Source organism: Pagrus pagrus (genome assembly GCF_965226575.1).
Source record: "Pagrus pagrus genome assembly, chromosome: 5".
NCBI lineage: Eukaryota > Metazoa > Chordata > Actinopteri > Spariformes > Sparidae > Pagrus > Pagrus pagrus.
Window position 1 is genome coordinate 23,134,282 of NC_140189.1, and position 21,782 is coordinate 23,156,063.

The window sequence follows — 21,782 nt, forward strand, 5'->3', positions numbered from 1 at the left end:
TCTCATAATGCAGATTATTCAATATTTATCCAGCATGTACACTTGTTTTCTATTTAAATTTCAAGCACTTCAGTGCAAGTTTCAGCCTGTTCTCATCAAAAAGGTGACCATATGTCTGTCTGTCTTGGTCTTTTTTTAAACCAACCGGCCAAAGCAGATGGCTGTCGACCTTCAGTCCGGGTCTGCTCGAGGTTTCTGCCTGTTCAAAGGCATAATTTTCTTGCCACTGTCACAAGTGTTTGCTCCTGGGGGAACGCTGGGTAAATTAAAGAGTATGGTCTATATATGCTCTAATGTAATGCTCTAATTGGCACTATACAAACAAAACTGACTTGACTTGACATAAGGGTTACAACAGTCTGAGATTTGCAACCGTCATATCGTTTTGGAAGTCACTGGCAATCGATCTATTCTGTCATTTAGGTATCAGGATGTGTTGCAAGTTTTTGTACACATTTCCCAGCTGCCCTCTAAATGTTATGCTTATATGTTGAAAGGAAATGAAAAAGACCAAACCACAACAAACTGAAAAAAATAAATAAAAATCATTTGTAAGAAAATAAAAAACAGTTTCTTTCCTCCATAAGAAGGAAATTAATTTTGCGTGTAGCATGAGGTGTGTGTATTTGCGTGTCTGATAAGGGAGATGGGGAAGGATACCCGTGGTTTCTTCAGGGTTTAGATATGTTATGATAAATAACCTCATTAATAAGCCCATTACCGAATCTCATCTTTTTGTTAATTGTTATAACTAAGCGACATTTGTTCCATCTCACAACACTTCTTAATTCCGTATATTATACGTGGGAGTCTGGTTTTATCTACTTAACTTCAATGCACTGATTATCTGCGACTAGAAGCTCAACAAATAGGTTACAGTTTTCCCCTCAAAGCCTCCTGGTATCACTCCTTGGAGAACCACTTTTGGACATTGTGGCATATTAAGCGTAAACACCTCTTCCCAAAGGCCACCTAATATGCGGATATGATTGCCAATTTGTATTTTACATTCCCTTCAGCATTTTCCTTGAGTTTGTTATCGGCAGCGTCTGGAAATATCTTGATTACTTTTCAATTGAAATCCCTCTCAGTGATTTTATTCTCAGTTATTCCCATTCCCCCTTTGTCCTTGTATCGGAGTGGCTTTTACATATTTTCTTCATTCTGTATGTGTTGTCAGGAGGTGACTCACTGCAAACATCAAAAAACAGTGTGTCCTTGGACCCGTCTTCTCTTCTGAAAGAAAAACTTTCAAACCCTCCCGCTGCAGCCGTGCGCATTGTTAGCTGTTTGGGACTGGAATAACGAGTGAGCGCAGAGAGTTTCACGAAATTTCATGCAGAAGTTAAAAAAGCTAATGACAACACAACATTTTTATTACCCCGTTTTGCATCATGACACATTTGCTCTGCCCTTATTAGCCCTTTCGTTTATTGTGAAAATGTTGCTCCGTTATTCTACAACTAGACGGCTGCCATAAGAATATTGCTGCAATTCCTGGTGCGCCAGTTAAGGTTTATTTGCAGAAGAGATTACTTAAAGCCCCTTTAACATGTGAGCCATGACAACAGGTTCCTCTGTACGACTCATTCCTTCACTAAAAATGGCGGTTGCCTATTTTGGCTATGATGACACACACACACACACACACACACATAAACGGGTTCACACAAGCACAGAGCGTGGCAGATGTGTGTCCCAGTGCCCGAGGAAACAATGTGCCGAGCGTTTCACAGTGAAAGTGACAAGTGTGAGGGTGAGACAGAAAGAGGAAGATCCACCGAGAGGCAAACTTTCTGCAGAGAGTGGGTGGCAGCACACATACAAGATGAAACATAGACGCGTTTCTTCCTCATTAACAGGTGCGACAAGCTGCAGCACAAAAGGTAAGCGGATGTGTTTCCAGTGATTGAGTAAACAGATGAAGCAGAGTGAAAGAGGGGAGTGGGGACATGCAGAGAAGCCAACTGGATGGCAGTGTCACCAGATGCTGAGCAGCACACACACACATGCCTTCACACACCCACACACACACACATTACAGTACGGTGCACACTCCCAAATAACCATAGACCCAAACAGAAATATGGCAAACACAGCCGGCATTTATCACAGTGGGCTCTTTGTGTTTATGAGTCCATTATCCGGCCCGTCTCTTCTGCTTAATTGTGTGCTCACACACTTCGGGTCGATAATGCTCGCCCTGCCTGTGGCCAGAAAGGAAAGTGCAATGGGATGTGTTTGTGTGTGTGTGCGAATGTGTGTGTGTGGTAAGTGTATGCGTCCAGTGCACTTTGTTCAGGGACATTTGAGCGGTGTGTCACCAAAGCAGCATGAGTGGCCTTGCCTTGCATACTACAAATGGCTCTTTTATGACTTCTGTAGCCTCTCCGGGGGATCAAAACGCTATAAAACAGCATGCAACTCTTAATAGGAAATAGCCTGTGGCCAGTGCGGCTCGCTGATGATTTAACACCAGTGATTTAGACCTTAGTTGCTGCTGCACTCCTGTGAAGAGCAACAGCGACTCTGGGCAAAGCAAAGCCACTGATTTGATGCCTGAAGTGACATATGTGATTGCACGAGGAGGAGAGGAGGTGGGAGTCTTGATACAACGATTACTGAAAACAATGGAGAGGCAGATCACACTTGAGCACACCACAAAGAGCAATTACCTTTCTCTGGGTCCCGGGAAGCAGAAGGGAAGTGAGAGGGGATGAAAGGAGGGTGGTGGGAGAAATGGTGAGGAAAGAATAAATGAGGTTAAGAGAGAAAGTGGGAAATTAAGAGACGGGAAAAAAATGAAAGGATGAGAGAATTGTATTATGACAAAAGATGAAAAGGGAAATGAAAAACGGGATAAGGAGGTGGGATAGAAAAAAACAGGAGCAATGTTAATACACACGACTCGGCGAGTCAGAAACAGACACAACGCGCTTTCACCTCAATCTTCCCATGAGCTCCGTGTGTGTGTGTGTGTGTGTGTGTGTGTGTGCACTGGAGCTCAGTTCTATGTACTTTTCATTTCAGTGGCTTAGCGTTCTGCTACATTATGACACAGCACACCTTTCGTACAAAATGCTCGAACACACTCATGCACACACACCTTGTTTTTTTTACCGCAGCGCTCCCCCTCCCCCCCAACTTCCCTCCACCTCTTTCCTCCTCCTCCTCCCCATCTTTCTTTCATCCTCCAGTTTGCCTTGGTTCTTTTAATCTTCCCGTCCCTTTCCAGAGCCATCTCCATCTCTCACTCCTGTCCTCGCTCTCTTTTCTTCCCACAACAGGAGAAGCCCCCGCCTCGCGCGAAAGAAAGAGAGATGCAACACAGAATGATTCACATCAACAGTGTAACTTATCACAGCCGTTCTCTTCCAAATGGTGTGTGACACTCTATCTATTATCAGGTACACTACAAAGGAGGCACAGGGCTGCAAGAACAGAGGGCTAATTCAAACATCGGCTGCCTTTGATTCTTTGATGATCCACTTAGCAAGAAGCTGTGTGTGTGTGTTTGTGTGTGTGTGTGTTTGTGTGTGTGTGTGTGTGTGTGTGTGTGTGTGTGTGTGTGTAGCAGCTGGCAGCTTATTTCAAACAGGAATCTTCAGAGTCAGAACACCAGAGCTGCTGCTGCTTTAACTTGCTCTCCAAACAGCCGGTGGTCGCCCACACACACACACACACACACACACACACACACACACACACACACACACACACACACACACACACACACACACACACACACAGAGAGACACACACACTAGGAGGGTAAATCAATACATATAAACTGCCGAAAAGCTCACATTCACCACATGTAAATGTCTCTGCACATGCCGTATGGAAATTGCATCTCCCTCTGTTTGAATTTCATTCATGATTTTTTTGCTCTGAATCCATTTCCTTCTCATTGTGCTTCCTTCTGCTCCATTTCAAATTCTGACTCCATGCTTTTTTCACTGTCAGTCACTTTGGTGGAATTGGATTTTTGCCGTCAAAGTTCTCAATGGCTCGGGAGCTGCTCTCCATTTACCTCGACGCTGCACCTCTTTCTTCTCTCTCTTCTGCATGTGTGAGAGTCAGACTGAAAGTGTTGCAAATGCTTTATCACTGATGATGGAACCACATCGCACCTGATTCAAACCCAGAACAGACTCACATCTACCCCCCCAAAAAACCTCAGTATAGTCATGATCACACTGACCTCTCTCTACTTTGACAGCACGAGACTAATGCAAAGACAGCTTCACCTAAAAATGTATCTTTTTCTCTCTGTTATTACTTTTCCTCAACACTCAGCCAGTGTTTTTTTTCACAGCTGAAAACTGACCATTTCAGAAATGGGGAAATATTAATTTTCATCATACAATAACTTCAGCTTGGTCTGTAGGAAAAGTAGGAATGAAGCCATATGGTGCTCACATTATTATTATATTTATGTTCATTTATGTTTATTTGATGTGTTTTTACTGATCTATTATGTATTTTTCTTTTACGTGCGATGAAATACCAAAGAAAAAAAAAAGAAAGGTGGAGATTTAACCAGCTGAGTAGATGTGCTGTGTCCGTCCAAAACACAGGGCAGTAGCATGTATTAGTCATGGAGTATTTTAAAGAACACCATTTATTTACTGGTCTGGTGCCAGATGTGTAATTCTGCTGGGGGATACAATACATTCATGTAGTTTTCTGTTTACATAAGTGGCAAGTTTTGTCTGAAACACTTAAATCAGCCTTAAGAAACTTAACTGCATGTTAAATGTGAATTATACATTCATTGTACAACCCAATTCCAAGTCAGGTGGGTCGCTTGCCATGTACAATGTAAATAAAACAGAATGCAAGCCTTTACAAATCAACTGCGTTTACCGAAAACAGTTCTACGTAGTGTTCCTGAGCTGTATTTCATCACCTCGCCCCATTTTCATGACTGAGCCCTTCGAGGATGCTCCTTTTATACACAAACATGATACTGTCACCTGCTATCTATGAACCTGTTTACCTGTTGTTCCAAACAGGTGTTTTTAGAGCATTTCACAACTTTCAAAGTCTTTTGTTGCCCCTGTCCCAACACAGTGTTGGCATCAAATACAGATTAAGCATGTATTTAGAAAAATCAATTAAGTTGACAGTAAAACATTAAATATATTGTCTTTTTGGACTGTTTTAAATTGGGTATATATCAAAAAGGATGAGCATATTTTGTTTTATTTGTTTTACACAGCATCCCAACTTTTTTGTGAATCGGGGTTGTAAAATATAATGTCTGCATTGAAAATGGTAAAATCTTCCAGAAATATGACCTCATATGTTTGCTTAAAATTTGGAAAATGAACAAATGCAGTAATTTTTTCTAGTGATTTGGCATTTAAGTGTAGACAGAAATGTTCGTGAGAACATCCTAAAATTGTAAATGTGGATACGGATAAACAACATTTTAATGTGCCAGAGACGACAAAAGTAATGTTAATGGAGAAGGTGACACATGGCAGAGACAGACAGGCAGCGGATGAACCAGCAACTGGAGATGAATGACACGCACACCACGGAGATGCAGCGAGGGTTTTTGGCAGGAAAGTGAAGAAACAGGATAGATAAAATATCGAGAGAGAGGGGGGAGTGATAAAGGCAGGAGGCCAGAAAGTCAAAATAAAAAGGTGGGAGTGTAGTAGAGAGGAACGGCAACGAGGTGTGAGACACACTGGGGGCCAGGATGGCGGAGGAAGTGATGGAGAGGAAAAAGACAGGTAAAAAGAGGTATGAGATGAAAGGTATGAAAAGCACCAAAGCAGAGAGATGAGTTAAAGCAAGAATCCCTCCACTCATGTCTCTCTCTCTCTCTCTCTCTCTCTCTCTCTCTGCGCTCCACATATTTCCAGAGCTGAATAAAGGATGACTGACTCACTACTACCAATCTCTCTTTGATCCTGATGGCTCCGAGGCAGGCTCGGCTGGAGAGGATGTGTACAACTCGGAGATTAAATGAGGTCACAGTTGCAGATGTATGGTGAACCGGGTTTTAAAAAGGTCGCACAGAACCGGCACGTCTGCAGCTCCGACATCAGTCACCCACCATCAGTAGTACTACAGTCACAGCAGTGTGTCGTAGTAACATTAGCATATGTGCAGTTGAAGGAAAATCCCACCCTTGCATACTTAAACCCGGTTTCAGTTTGTAATACTTTAAGTTTGATCCCACACTTTTACAGCAGGTAACTGTCATATGTTTAGATTTCTTATACGTGCAATTATTCTCTCATTCATTCAAGTGGAATAAAACATAACAGAGTGTAGAAATATTGTCCACTGCTGACAAATGCTGACGACAAATGTGAGAAGAAGAAACGTGAGAAGAAAATCTATAATGCAAAACACTGTGGACCACTGGTGCTGAAGTTGGTCGTGAAATTGGCGTCGTTGCCTCCTTCATAATGATTTTCTGCATGAAATGAGACTATTGATTGTTAGTGTAAATGCAAGAAAGCTGCAACCAAAACCTGATTTTTTTTCACACTCATGTCACGCTGTGATCACACTATGAGCTGCACCGACAAGCTGAAGTTAGGGACCGTCTCAAATATATCATTTTCAACCCATTTTAACTCCCCATGCATCAAATACAGCAGCCTGGTCAGTGGTCCTATGCTTCTGAGTTGGATGCTGTTGTTACGCCTCCGGCAACACGTCTTGAAGCGCCCCTCTGGTGCAGTAGTGTAGAGAGCGAGAAAAGATGAAGAGGAAGGAGAATCCACTGTTACGAATACCAATTGTGTTGATATTTTGTATGAGTCACCATAATTTGGAGCCCCATATTACGTTAGATAAGTGTTAAATATGGTGTTTAAATTACCAAGACTGAGATATCTAAAAAGGGTTTCCTAACTGCCATCAATTAGCTCACAGAAGACCGAACTGGGACCGTTTGAAGTCAGTAATGGTCCGAAATATATAATATATCGTATATATTAACTATAACACACTATCGGCAAGCTTTATTTTGAAAGCTACTGGATATTGCATTTTACATATGAGTGCTAACTTGACCACTGAGCCTTTATTTTGGATGTTGTTATATGACGTGATATATATAGAAGTGATGTCTTTTCCTGGTTTTAAAGGCTGCATTAGATAAAGTGATGTACTTTCTGAATTTCAGACGAATACTTGACTTTACCCACTTAGTCATTACATCCAGACGACTGATGATTACTTATCAAAAATCTCATTGATCTCACCGATTCGTAGGCAATTGGACTTGTTTCAGTTTCTTTTTTTCAAGAAACCAGTGTCCTACGATATAGCACTTAAAATGACCAAGTAGTCATCCCTGCAATATATCAATATTGAGGTTTTTTGGTGATATTTGATTTAGCCAGTCTTAGCATTAACAACGTGCTCTGAAGAAGATATTGAGATTTATATACAGTATATATTGTGTATTGCAATATAATCTTAATATATCACAATATTATTTTAAAGCTGTATTGCCCAGCACTGCAGTATTCAGATTTTTGTCAATAGCTTTCTCATTCTTTTCTTTATTGACACTTTTCATCTGGCTCTCCATCCATTATATTCACCAAAAATCATGCAGTATGGCCCAATTAAATTCTGACTTTTCTCTTTTCTTAACTGTTCAAATGGTTACATTTCCATTAACATTAACCATATTTTCATATGTAAATCATGCTTTAATATTCAATTAATTAAGGTACAATGGTAAAATATGACTCTTTTTTGTATATTTTGTGAGTAGAATGTGTGTGTACACAGACAATAATGCAGCTAAATCAAGTAATAACCTGAACACAAAAACAAATACATAATTTTTGTGAAATAAACTGACACAGATAGTGACACTCCTACTGCACATGATGTCAAGTATTTACTTCTGGCCTTTTATCTATAAAAAATAAGAGAATAACATCACTTAACAACCAAACAGGCCCAGGAAAGGGTTTTCTAGTATTCATTGCCTCCTTATTTTTTGCCATAAGCATCACAATTTGCAAATGTACGACTCAATAATGTAGATAAAACGCTAGTTTCACTGATAATACTGTATTATTTAGATTCAAGCACTTCCATAAAATATAGAGAATAACTTGACTATGCATCTTCAGGTGATAAAAGGCTGCAATAAAAACTAAAGTGTCCACAACCGCTGCGATAAAAGAGGCTTTTTAAGAGGCAGTGAAAACAACACAAATGTAACTAGTCCCCCGCCTGCTCCGCTGTGCTTTCCTCCGCTCTGTAGCTCCCAGTATCGCTCAGTAGAGACTCGTGTCCTCTCCAACCATCTGTCACGCACGCACACAGACACACAGAGCGCCGTGGCATCACACACACTTCACACAGACTTCAATTATCAAACAGCTTTACAGAGTGTCTGGTTGGTGGCGGACGCTATGCTAATGCACTTACATACGCTAACTGCACAGCCAAGTGCTGATTAGAAATGTCTGAGGAGGAAGTTCTGGTGACTCTCCTGTCAGCAGAAAGGAGACAGGGTGACCAGGTGTGTGTGTGTACAGTGTGTGTGTGTGTGTGTGTGTGTGTGTGTGTGTGTGTTGAAATATGTTATTGATTGCAACTGAACTGCTAACTCTATGATTGCTGACAGGGTTGTGACTTTGGCTTCAGTCCAAAGTGAATGTGGATCTGATCCAGTTTCACAGCGAGATTCAACGCTGAAGTGTGACATGTGAGAGCAACAGCAGCTGGATGGTGATTTAGGGGAAAGCCCTTTTATCGCACTGTAAAGAGAATAACAAATCACCTCACAGGTATGTTTATATTTAGCAGCTGTTTCCCTCCGATGATTCTTCTGTAAAAAGCAGGTTTTTTAAAAAGTTGATGCAGCGTGAAATCATCCCCAATAGAGCCAAGCACTTGGCAATATCTTTAAGTTGAAGACTGTAATCAGTGCAAAGGCAAAATAAACACATATGACAGCTATAATCATATTCATGAAAAGTATGAGTAGCAGTTAATCCAGAAAAATCCGCCCTAAAGCTCCCTGCGTAGGAAACATTTCTGCTGTCGGGTTTTTATTTTTGATTCATTCTCATTATCTACATGTGTCTGATGGAAAAATCGAAATTTTCATTTGTCCAAACTTAATAAACATCTCAACACACTGCTGAGCATTTTATAAATTGGACCCCTGAGTGCTGATAATTGTGTCTGCAGAAAACAATGCTGCTTGTGACTAAAGTTAATTGCAGTTTATCGTAATGGAATGTAGAATATGGTGATAAAAGGCCCAATAAACCTCACAGATTAAACCAGAAAAGAAGCAAAGTACACACTTTACAGAGCCATTACTAAAGTACGGAGCTGCTGACAGATATTCGGTTGGTTTTACAGTACTGCACTATTGATGGCTCCGTAAAGTCTCCACTATCTGCTATTTACAGTTGTGTCCATAATATGCTTAGATATCCAACATGTCAATTAGAGCCTGATACTGGGCGGCCGATACTGTAATCTATGTTTGAGAGTCTAGAGTCAACAATATTTCAGTGAGAGACTAATTGCTCCAAAATGCACCACTGAGTGCCACAGGAAGTCATTCCTACCTGTGGCCATTAAACTTTACAACTCCTCCCTCTGATAGTTGGACTCAAATGGCTATATATATTTATATATGTATATATATGTACATCTGCCATGCCATATATATATTTATATTGCACTGTATATTTGTAAATACTTGGAGTGGTCATTGAACAGTTAAGATTGTCTATTTTATTTTTTATTTTATTTATCTTATTTTATTACTTTATTTTATTGTCTACTTTACTATGTTATCTATATCTTTATCTCTTGTCTCCATTTAGGCTATATTTCTATTTCTACTTTGCATGGAGCATCTGTAACAAAAACAATTTCCCCCCGGGGATTAATAAAGTATTCTGATTCTGATTCTGATTCTGAATATATCGGTGAATATTTATTTTTGACATTAACATTTCTGTTTATTTCATGTTTGGGTGTGAGTTTTGTGTTTGTTTAACTTTTCGGATTAGTTGAGGAAAAATTGTGATTGTGGATTTTATCAGAGTGAAGTTAGCCATTGTCAATTATGACAGCTCATTATAGAACAGTAATCCAGCTAATCAGTGACATTTGTAAAGTAAAGACAGGAACTATGAGCTCTGACAACACTCTCATAATAAACAAATACAGGCGGAAAATTGATGAAGTTAAACAACAAAGATGAACCTAAAGTAACATTTTCTCAGGTTTTGTTCAAACACTTATCTGAAGACAGAGATAAGTGGAGTCGAAGCACTGCCGGGTGTTTCTGGTGGTCATGTTACATTGCGCTCTTCTAGTCTTATCAACCAGTCAGCATTCACACACACACATTCACACACTTGTGGCAGAGGCTACCCTGCAAGCTTCCACCTACTCATCAGGAACAATAACCATTCATACACACACACTGATGGAAGAGAAAATTGGTGTGCGGTATCTTGCCAAAAGACACTTCAACCCTTTGGCTGCAGGGTTCAGGGATTGAACCACCGACCCTCTGATCAGAGGACAATGGCTCTACCTCCTGAGCAACAGCCGCCTAAAAAGGTCTGTCTCTTTAGCAGTCCTTTCCATAATGTTATCAGACACTTACAATGACAATCTGAGCCCAGTAGTGGCAAAAACAAGCACTTTAAATGTGCAGTGTGTAATTTCTGCTGCTGTGGGTCTCTCAATCAAAACAAAAGATGCAAGTAACATCAATCATGGGAGTTGTTGTCTTCATTGTTAAGCAGCCACCATTGCTGATGAAGGTCTGGATTGTTGACAGATGAGGGGATGTATTAGTCATGTTCATCGACTACCTTCCTCACTCTCTGACTCTTTCGCAGAAGTTATAGTGAGAGTTACCTTGAATTTGTATCTTTGTTTAATTTATATATAAGTTCTTCACAATGAAAATCCTCTGTTATTTCAGAACTTTTATTACGATGCAGCAAAATCAGCAAATGTTGGGTTTTCACCAGCAGTAACTTAACACGACTCAGCTGAAAGCGAACACGATGAAACAGAAAAGCATACCAGATATCTGAAAGTGCGAACAGGGACACTGGAGAGAAACTCAAAACCACGGAGATTCAGTAAGGAGCTACAAAATTACTGAGAGCTGAACACACAGAGAGTTTTAAAAGACATGCAATAACAGACATAAGTCGAGTCTGACAACACTCCCTGTTTGAGGGAGCGATGCAGGCCATAACGAGCTGGTGCTAGTGCTGATTCGAAGTTGGTTCAACCTGTGAACCTTTTAACAACCGGTATGCTTCTCCACAGGCATGAGAGCCGCTGTAGATTCACATCATTCAGTCACTGTATACGTCTCCAATTTCCCAGCAGTGCTAGGAACAACGATGGCGGACTACATCGACTCTATACAGGTGTTGCTCCTGGCTTTGCATGCCTACGCTGGCATCCCAACATGACTGGTCCTCGGACCATTGTTGAAAAATAGTTTAAATCTTTTGTTTATTCTCCCGTGGATAAGTTTTAACATACCACACTAGCTCTGTTTTTTAAAAAATGGCAGTCACGTGCAGTTCTAGATGGTCCCCGGTCACGATAACCCCGCCCTCGGCCCCTGACGTACAGTAAGCGGTTCTTTGTTCTAGACCAGCAAAGTGTTGGTGCCGTTCAGTTTTCCCAGCCCGGAGCCAGTTCTTTGACTGTCAAAATGCAAAGAACTGGTTCCAGAGTATGCACCGGCTCAAACCAGCACCTGAACCGCCTTGGTTGAAAAGGGTTGAAGATGTCACCGCAGCCTGCTTGGAGGTGGGGTGAGCGCACCTCGGCCCTACTGCGAGGAGGGTCCATCCTGAGCATGCCTTGGGCCGACTGGTAAAACTAGTAATAAAAATGCAAATCAGCATAGTTCGGTTTGACTTGGCGTGGCCGACGGTGCCAGTGGAAAACCCCCACAATTAAGTCATTTTATAAAAAAACTTTGGAAAAAAGGTTTGGGGCTGAAAAGAAAAACAGTCCATGGAGCAGGATTTTGGAGTTTATTTGGTTCCAGCAAAGTAACACCAGTAAACCATCCACAGTGGCACCGGAGTACCTACAGCCTGTGTGACAACTGAGCAGGGTAAACCCCTCTGCGACCTGGTGAATTAGTCATGGCCCACAGCCATTAGGCCTAATGTAGAATGTCTGTACGTAATTACCTCTCTACACCGTAAACTTGTTTACAGCACCAAGATGAGCAACCAAATGAGCACCCAGGGCCAGAGGGCACAGTGAAGGAGGAGGAGGAGGAGGAGGAGGCCCTCTTTGCATCACTGGTACCACACCACACACACTCACAGGCAGACAGAAACACACACACATAATCACTAATATTGCCCAAGGCAGAGAGAAACTAGGACGAAATCAAGTCGAAATAAAAATAAAACTGTTGTCTGCCGTGTATTAAACAGTATACACAAGAAACGGCGCTGCCTGTGTGATTGGAGCAGACAGTTGTCGTCGTTTGCAGCAGCAGCAGCAGCAGCAGCGCCTCACCCTCAGTGCCTCTGCATCATTTCTAAGAAAAACGCAAAGATTCACAAAGCCGATGGTGAAAATAGTGATTCACTGAAAAAGGGGGAGAAACACGTACGATCCCAGTTTATGTTCATGCAGCTTTGTGACCCAATTCCGAGCGTTCGGTGTGGCAAACGAGGGAGGGAGGGGCAACAAGCTGAGGAGGCACACGCAGTACCCATGTGTCAACAGTCGTCGTATTTCATTACATATTTAAGAGCAGAGATCGGTGGGTGGGTGGGAGAGATGGAAAGACAGAGTGTGTATGTGTGTGTGTGTGTGTGTGTGTGAGGAATGAGGGATGAGGGGAAGAAAGAGGGATTCTGGGTGGGCAAGAGAGGGAGAAAGATAATGTCCTGCTGTTCTCTCCGCTCTTGATCATTTATACATCACACTGCTCCGGAGTGTGTGTGGCTGCGTGTTCGTGTTCATGTGTGTGTGATTTTGTACACAAGCGTCGATATTCCCGACTGAGACAAAGCTTCAGTGAGATGTCACTTCTGCAAGACACCCCCATTCATGTATCTTACTAATGTGTGTGTGTGAGTGAGAGAGAGATAAAGAGTGTGTGTGTGGGAGAGCGCAGGGATTTGGTGTCGACTGAGTGTCGAGTTCTGCCGAGCTCCACTCGCAGAGCAGTTAGGATCATGCTGTATGCATGTAACCTAATTAGCTGCATGTGCCATAAATCATTATGCTTCACACAAACACACGGTACAGTCTCTTTCTCATTCTACTTGAAGTGGATATGCTGAAAATGTAAAGGTGCAGTGCAACCAAATAACAAAAAGAGTTTTTTTTTTTAGAGCTGAAATGAGAAGTCAGTCAATTGAATGGCTGATTGGCAGGAAATGAGCGTTCCCTTGGTGCAGCTGTCTTTGTCTGATAGTAACTGGATCAACTGGATGTTTTGGACTGTTGGTCAGAAAACGAAAGCTATTCAGAGACGTTAATTTGGGCTTTTGCAGATTGTAACAGGCTTTCTTTTCAATTTTCCAAACAACTAATTGAAGAAAAAAAAATCCTTCTCGAGTCTTTTGTGGTTTGATTTGAGCTATTCACCTCTGAGATTTTTGCTGTGAGTAATTTCCATTAAAACCTTTTTTCCTGTTGAATGTACTATGTGCTCTGTGGCTTATTCAGAAAAGCAGTTATAGTCTGGGTCCAGACCTTTGAATTCGTCCATTTCAGTGTAACGAGTTGACAATTAAGTTGAATATCAAAAGCAGAACTGTGAAGCTGTTTCTGGAAGGACATGCTGTCGAATGACAGAGGCAGAAATCTTAAAGATGGATAACTTAAACTTAAACCTGCGCAAATGAAACCAAAACCGGTCTGTATAACTTAAAGCAACATTATGTAGAAATTGGCATTTTGCGCGATCAAGATATGGGTTAATTTAGCTGATCTCTTGCTAAAGTTGTTCCAAACAACAGGTTAATCTCATTGAATCGGAGGAGTTGAATGATTTGAATTAAGTGTAATATTGATTCTGAAATAACCACCTTATACATTTATTCTGCTGGGGACATCAAGAACTGCCCCACTGACAACATAATCAAAAACCTACATTACGCGCTTCCAAACATGTCGAGTATTCAAATATATTCAGCTCAAACTACCTGTGGCCACTACTGTAGTCATCTGTAGTCTGAATAGATGGACGGGCTACAGGCAGACACTGCCTGCGCCAGCGTCCTGCTGCGTTCATCCCTGTATGATCGGTGAATATCAGCATCACCTGCCACGGCCCGGCACCGGTGAGGGTTTTATCGGGAGGAGATTTATTGGCTGGTGGGGCAAGGGAGGGGATCTATAGGAGGAACAGGAGGAGTAATCCGTCAGAAAGACAGGGATTACAGCAGGTGTGCCTAACAATGCTAATGTAAGAGAGAGAGAGGCGGAGAGGGAGAGGTGAGGACGAAGTGTTGAGTGAGTGTCTTTGTTTGTAACTGTGTGTGTGTGTGTGTGTGTGTGTGTGTGTGTGTGTGTGTGTGTGTGTGTGTGTGTGTGCGCGTGTGTGTGTGTGTGTGACATATGACTCTTGGCTGGTCAGCTCCCGCCGTAATGACCCTTCAGAGAATGAGGGTTTCTGGGAGGCTGGGTGGACATATCCTGGACATGAGAGTGCGTGTGATGGATTGTGTGAAGATGGAAGGTGCTGACGTGGAGGAGCGATGACTTGCAGGGGAAAGAGAGAGGTTGGTACGGGGCTCAAACCGAAGGAGGTGAGGCCATCAATCACCGTGGCGCTCTATCGAGTGGGTCGAGGTGTTGGGGCTCGGTCCCCGAGGGCCGTCAGAGGGGTCTTGCATGTTAATTAAGGCTACGAGGGGCCTTGACATCAGCAAATAGTCGTGAGTGGAAGGGTGACGGCAACAGCCCAAACATGCACATACAAACTCGTCGACATAAATGGAGGCGATCGCTTGAGCATATTCAGCGTTAAAATATTAATAATACTGGAGGCTTGCGTGTGTCCTCTGCTTTCTTCTTCTCTTCTTTTCTCTTGTCTTCTTCTCTTCCTTTCTTCTTGTCTTTTGTGTTCTCTTCTCTCCTCCCTCCGTCTCTACTTGCCACAGCTGTCCAAAGAAGGTCAACATCGGGGGGAAATGAGCGTGGCCAGAGGGAATAAGCAAGCATTGCTGCCCGCTAATGAATATGAATGAACATGTAACGAGTGTGTGTACCTATAGTTCACTTTAATAGCAGGAAACACACACAGACATTAGGGCTGAACTGTTAAAGGCGGCACAAACCCTCAGCTTGTCTCAATCCTAATAAGTGTCACACGCCAAGGACAAGCAAACAAGCAGGAACTACCCCCCTCATGTTGTAAATCATCTCACTCCGGCTTTTTGTTCTTCGCTTAGTGTTTCCCTGCTCATTCCTCATCCTCCTCTCTCCTCCTCCTCCTCCTCTGTGAAGGCATTTATCATGTGCACACACACATTCCTTCACCCAGGTATGTATGCTCACTTAAACAAATTCAGAATGCAGTGCATGATGTCAAAAATAGTAATACGTTTCAGCTCTGCAGATACACACACACACACACACACACTCATAAAACCAAGCGCAATATCAAACAGCTCCAAACGGCCGTGACACACACTTTGAAAAATCCCCGCAGCACATCCAGACTCTTTAATCCCGTCTCTCTCAATCCTCCCTTTGCTTACTTCATCTCTATTTCTTTCTCTGACTCTTGTGTTTTTTTTTTCTTTTCGCATTCCTATCTGGCTCCCTGAACGTCTCGCTCATGTCTGTGTGTGTGACTCTGGCTGCAAACCTGCTGCTGCTGCTGCTGCTGCCAGCCCACATCACTACACCTGACAGCTAGCCAGAGAGAGAGAGAGAGAGAGAGGGGGAAGAGGGAGAGAGGGAGAGACACAAAGTACACAGCTTGAAGTCAAACACACAGCAGGAGGCTGAGAAGTAAATGAGTGCAAAAATAAAGCGAGAGCTAATGAATGAAAGTAGGTCTGGGAGCTGTGTCCTCTACACAAACAGAGCAGTTAGGAATCAAAACAGGAGAGAGGGAGAGGAAGAGAGGCAGTAATGGATGACTGTAAGGAGAGGGATGGATGGATGGATGCATGGATGGAGGAGTGAAGAAATAACAGATACTCACACAGGCAGACATGCTCGCCCCGTTAAAGACGACTACTTCCTTGCCTTGTTAGCTCCTCCGCCACGGTGACATTGCTACAGCCCTTCTCCGTGGTACCCGGGGGAAAATCTTTTCCCGTCTGCCTCTCTGTTTCTTCTTCTTTTTTTTTTCTTTTAATCCTCTGGGGCTCCTTTCCCCCTTCTTCTCTCCCTCTTTCTTTCCCTTCCCCCCTGCGTCTCCCTCTCCCCCTCTTCCTCCTCCTCCTCCTCTACCCTCTGCTACACCTTTTCTCTCCCTATCTTCCTCTACGGTCAGCTTCCTTTGCTCCGCTCGCCCGGTCCGAAGAGTCTCCCGCAAAGTCCTGCCGTGTCCTAATCAGTGCGAGCAGGGAAGCATGCGCAGCCTCTTCCTCCCTCACTGGCTCTCCATCGCTCTGTTTATATCCCACTCTCTCTCTCAAAAGCACCGCCACTCTTTTTTTTCCCCCACCTGCTTGACTATCTTCTCCTCTTCCTCGGCTGCTGCTATCTTTGTCTCACTGAAGCTGGGAAAAAAAAAGGGGAAGGCTCACACCCGGCTAAAGTGCAACGACGGGACAAACAAAGAAAGAAGAAGCAAAGCTGTGCAGCCAATGGCACAAGAGGGAGGCAGAAAGAGCGCTGGAGACAAAGAGTGGAAATAGCGCAAGAGCATTACAGACAGAAAGAGGGGATGGATGGAAAAGTGGGGGGGTGGGGGGCACAGACACACCCACTCATTCACCATCGCACACACATACAAACAGAGTGCTCCAGATATAGACCTATGACTTCATCAATTCAAGCCCACGTGCAGACTCTCACCACACACGAGTGTGCACAGGGTCGGACTTGCTGAGTGCTCCAGATTTAGCTTCATGACTTCATCGAGGAGCAAACCCCCACTCCAACCCCTCGTCCCGCCCCGCTTAAGAGACACAGGAACTCATTCATATTGAATCAGGCTGAAGGAGAAAGAGAGAACATTCAGGACCAGACTGGGAATATTCCTCAGATAGATGGATAGAGGAAGAGACAGGAGACACGAAGAGAGATGGATGGAAGGCGCGAAAGGGGGTTTACTCCGAGGAACCTGACACGCATAAATTCAGAGACATCTCTGTGTCTCTTTCACTCCTTCAATTTTTTTTTTTTTTTAGTTCATTGCTCATAATGCGCCCCCTTAATTTCCCCGTTCTTTCCTCCCTCCCTTTCTTCTTTACATAATTCAGAAGGTGTCTTTCTTCTATCGCCATCTACCAGCTTCAGTCAATTAGCTCGCAGCATTATCCGTCTGACTTTAACACACACACGCGCACACACACACAAAATACACAGTATGAAGGAATACTGAATACTTAAGGAAGCATATGGACCTCCACCTGGAGAGCATCTCTCTCCAAAGCCATGGGTATTAATATGCTGCTATAACAGTCTAAAGCTCCACGGGCCTCATTTATAAAAGCGTTCTTGGATTTGTACTTGAACTTTGTCTGAAGATCATTTCTGATGGTGTGCTTATGTTCGATTCATAAAAGATGCCGAGCATACAAAGCCACCCTTTAGCAGGTTTTAAGAGTCCCGCTTGTAACTTACACACCTATGACCTATAAATCTCAAATCAACTTACACTGACAATACCTGCCTGGTGACCTCCACTTACATAATGCCAGCATAAATGAGGGTTCAGTCAGGAACAGCTAAACACCTTTGTTTTTTTAAGATTTTTGGGCTTTGTGTTCTTCGCTCAGTGTTTCCCTGCTCATCTCTTACCCTCCTCTCTCCTCAGCAGCCAAAATGTTTGCTTTACGTTGCCATCAAACAGCCCTTTCCTTTGGCACTACATTCAACCGTACTTGACGGCAGCGTAAAGCGCCAAAAATGTTCAAAACAGAGTGTACACTTGAATGGATGTACATTTTTTAGATGGGACTTATTTTAGGTGAAATTACATCCTGCTGCTTGTCTGGTTTACAGCAGTACAATGCCCTGTACGTGCTGCTTCTCCACACAGGCGGAGATCTGATGCTCATCTTCTGCAGGTAATACACTGACTAGGGATGAGTACCTCTTACAACCCCACATCAAAAGACCTTAGCCATCACTTTAAAGGACAACTCAATCTCATACTGTTTTACCTTGTTCATATTTGGCGGACCCTGCCGCCTGTCTAGCTTCAAACAGTGCTCTGGGGACCTTATTTTCCTCTGAGAACCGCTTGTTTATTCAGTTATGGAAAAGATAAATGGAGTGAGAAAACAATAAATATTTCAGAGTTTGTATTATTACCTCATTAATATTGTAAATATCACAATTCTGAGTTTGAATTTCTTCTCCAAAACTACATAGTGCCCTTTAAAAAGAGAAATAAGAACACATTAACACATAGCATGGAGAAACTAACAATACAGACCAACCAAGATGAAAAAACACAACTTTACTACGAACGCAAGAGCCTGCTTGTTGCAATATAAAGTGAGAAATGATAATCATGGTAAAATTAACTATAAGCCTTTCACATTCTGTTCGCTGACATACAATGAGCCCTTAGGCAAGAAGCTAAACCCACCTACACATCGGGAAGTAGACAGATTATACCAATTATATAATGATCACTTCCGAATACATATTATAAAGCTTTCCGAGTGATCACAAGTGTACAGCCTCCTCCACCATATGGGACTCTGCACACACATTCCCCACAGACCAGGGTTAATATCTGCTCAGCCTTCTGCTCTGATAAAACACAGAAACATTGTTCCAGACACACAGACAAGTTTCTCCAGAGTATAGAGTCCAGTATCTTTCCTGAATATACAGAATACTAATTACAGAATACAATACAAAAGCTGCACATGTATACAATTGTATATTAAAACCCCCCTTTGTTTATGAATCATGCTTCGTGCACAGGGATGTCCTTTAACTGTTGCCACAAAGTTGAAGGCACATCGTCAAAATTATTATCATCCTCAATCAAAACCGACGGGGTGACCCAAACCATGAAAAAGCAGCTCCAGACTAAAACACTTACAGAGGTTTCCACATACTCTCCTGTGCCCAGTTGCACTAAATGAGCTGCACACACTTTGATTACAGTGCACTCTAGTGGCAAGACGAGGCTATTCCAACCTCTGGCAAAACGCTGTTCTTGTCTCTCTCACACACGCCAACACACAAGATCCCTCTTCACATGCGGGACGCTATAAAACAATTTGCTGCTTATATGGAAAGTGCATTTGCGGTCTCGGAGCATCGAATATCTTCGAAGTCATACACACTCCGGGCCGGGGTAGAATTATTGCACATTCAAAGTCATGAGCCTGAAACCAAACAGACGAGTGCAGACTGCAGATTTTTAAAGTGCTGGTGGGAGGAGAGGATGAAGAGAGCTGTTATGCTGTAAAGAGAGAGAGAGAGAGAGAGAGAGAGAGAGAGAGAGAGAGAGAGAGAGAGAGAGATGGAGGGAGAGAAAATAAGGATAAGAGGGAGAGCTCGTCCAGGCCCTCCCCTCTCCTCTCCACTACACGCTTTATCCATTACCGCTGAGAGAGACAGCCACTGAAAAGTTTCTCAATCCTCCGAGACAGTGGAGGGTGGAGGGACTCTCTTTCTTTCTTTCCCTCTTTTTATCACACACACACACACACGCACACAGCTAATGTTGTTGAGGGACAGAAAAAAGGAAAAAGACAGGAGGAGAGAAGAAGAGCGGGATGCTGCATCCCACAGCATCTCCACGACTATGGCAGCACTTAAAAGACAAAGAGAAAGACAGAGAGAAGAGGAAGGTAGAAAGACATACAGTCAGGAAACAAGACACTGCAAGTATGGGCGAGGGAAGTGAGATCAAGCGTTTTGCACAGACGCTATTTTTAACTCCATTTTCACCCAATCCCTTAACAGCTGATTACACATGTCAGGGCCAGACAGCTCCTTGCACTGCAAAACCTCCACCACTCCCCTCATTTGTACGGTCATTGTGTGACACATCTCCACAGTGAATCTCCCAAAGTCTCTTAGCTCTTAGAGGTTTAATATTTAGCATTGAGAAAAGATTTTCACAAGGCTCCGACACTGGTGTCAGGACAGAGTGTGCGTTAATGTTAAGTTTGTTACGCTTCATTTTACAGGTCATGGAAAGAAGCTGGTAAAACCAAGAAACATATCTGAAGTTTCTTTGAAACTGTCCCCCAAATAACCACAATAATTACCTCAAAATGCATAGAAAATGACCCCAACATGATTTAATAATAACATTCTGCAATTTTCCAATAAGTAATATGAACCTCTATGGGCAGTCCTTCCAGTCCTAAATGAACTTACATATGGGAAAGTAGATCTAGACATACCTATGTTGCCAGAGGTAGACTGATGATTCACTGATACACTTGAGGAATTAGGTTTTTAAGGTGTAGCTCAGCTCACAGTTGTCTTGTATCAAATTTGAGAATCAGTGTCCTTTTTGAATTTGAGAGTAAATAAATCAAAATTAACACAAGCTACAGTTTTTTTATTTGAGTAGGTCTATGTTGGACCTACACATGTTTTAGGCTCTCCTTCCCTGGGAAATTTTGATTGTTTGAACTAAAGATCAAGAATCAAGTTTAGGAAGTTGGAGTTCTCTGTCCTGATAATCTGTCCTAACATTGGCAGGGATACCAGAAAATGTATTTCCTCTTTTACTGCATGAGCAGGGGGAGGAGAGACATGTTTTACTGACCAAACACTCTATAACAGTGATTACTGTTGGAAGATAGAGCTAGTTAACACTTACTCTAATAAGAAAATAACACTTACAGCATTTTTAAGCAGAAACGAGCTGGAAGTTTCCTGGAAATATATGAAAGAAACTACCAGCTACTTATTAACAACTTGTTGGAAAATAGCAGAATGTTATTATTAAATAATGTCAGGGTCATTTCAATACATGTTGAGGTAATTTTGGGGTAATTTAAAAGAAATTTCAAACATGTTACCACCTAATTACCATGAAATTTCCCCCCAGACTTGGAAAATGAAGTGTTATGCACACACGCAAATAAACCCATCCTACATATTACATCTATGCATGTATGGATATTACTCTACATCAGCACATATCTTTCCAGATATGTAAAGGCCTCGTGTGAGTGTTGGAAGTGGTTGCTCCATGGGTTAATGGAAACCTTCAAGGGCCCATATCAATGACGGCGTAGCTTGTACCCCCATTAGCAGCTGTGCGAGCCTCAGCACACTGTCAGCGCAGCAGTGAAAGGTTAAGACCGTTGGACGCTGCCAAATGACTGAAGGCCCCACAGGTTCTCAGTCTGGATGGAAACGTGGAGCAATGAGCATAATTATGGTGTTCTGGATGCATCGCATAATAATGAGGCTGATTCCATTCTCTGATGATTAGTTCAACCTCCTGAATCAGCTTCTAGCAGCGAGAATGTTGATTACACAGAACACATGCATTATATAGTGTGTTACTGTATGTGCACATTAATGTGTGTGTCTGCAGCCTGATTCACATGTTTGTGTGTGCTCTTGTTTGCATCTCATTCAAATTCAAGAAGAAATAATACATGTGGAAGTAGAGCAGCAACAAT

The 21,782-nt window shown here is 42.6% G+C and overlaps 1 protein-coding gene across 1 annotated transcript in view; it reads right to left on the bottom strand.

Moving 5' to 3' along the window:
• Positions 1-21,782, bottom strand: part of apbb2a (amyloid beta (A4) precursor protein-binding, family B, member 2a) — a 47,481-nt gene that overhangs the window by 12,137 nt on the left and 13,562 nt on the right. The gene's annotated exons all lie outside the window — the stretch shown is intronic.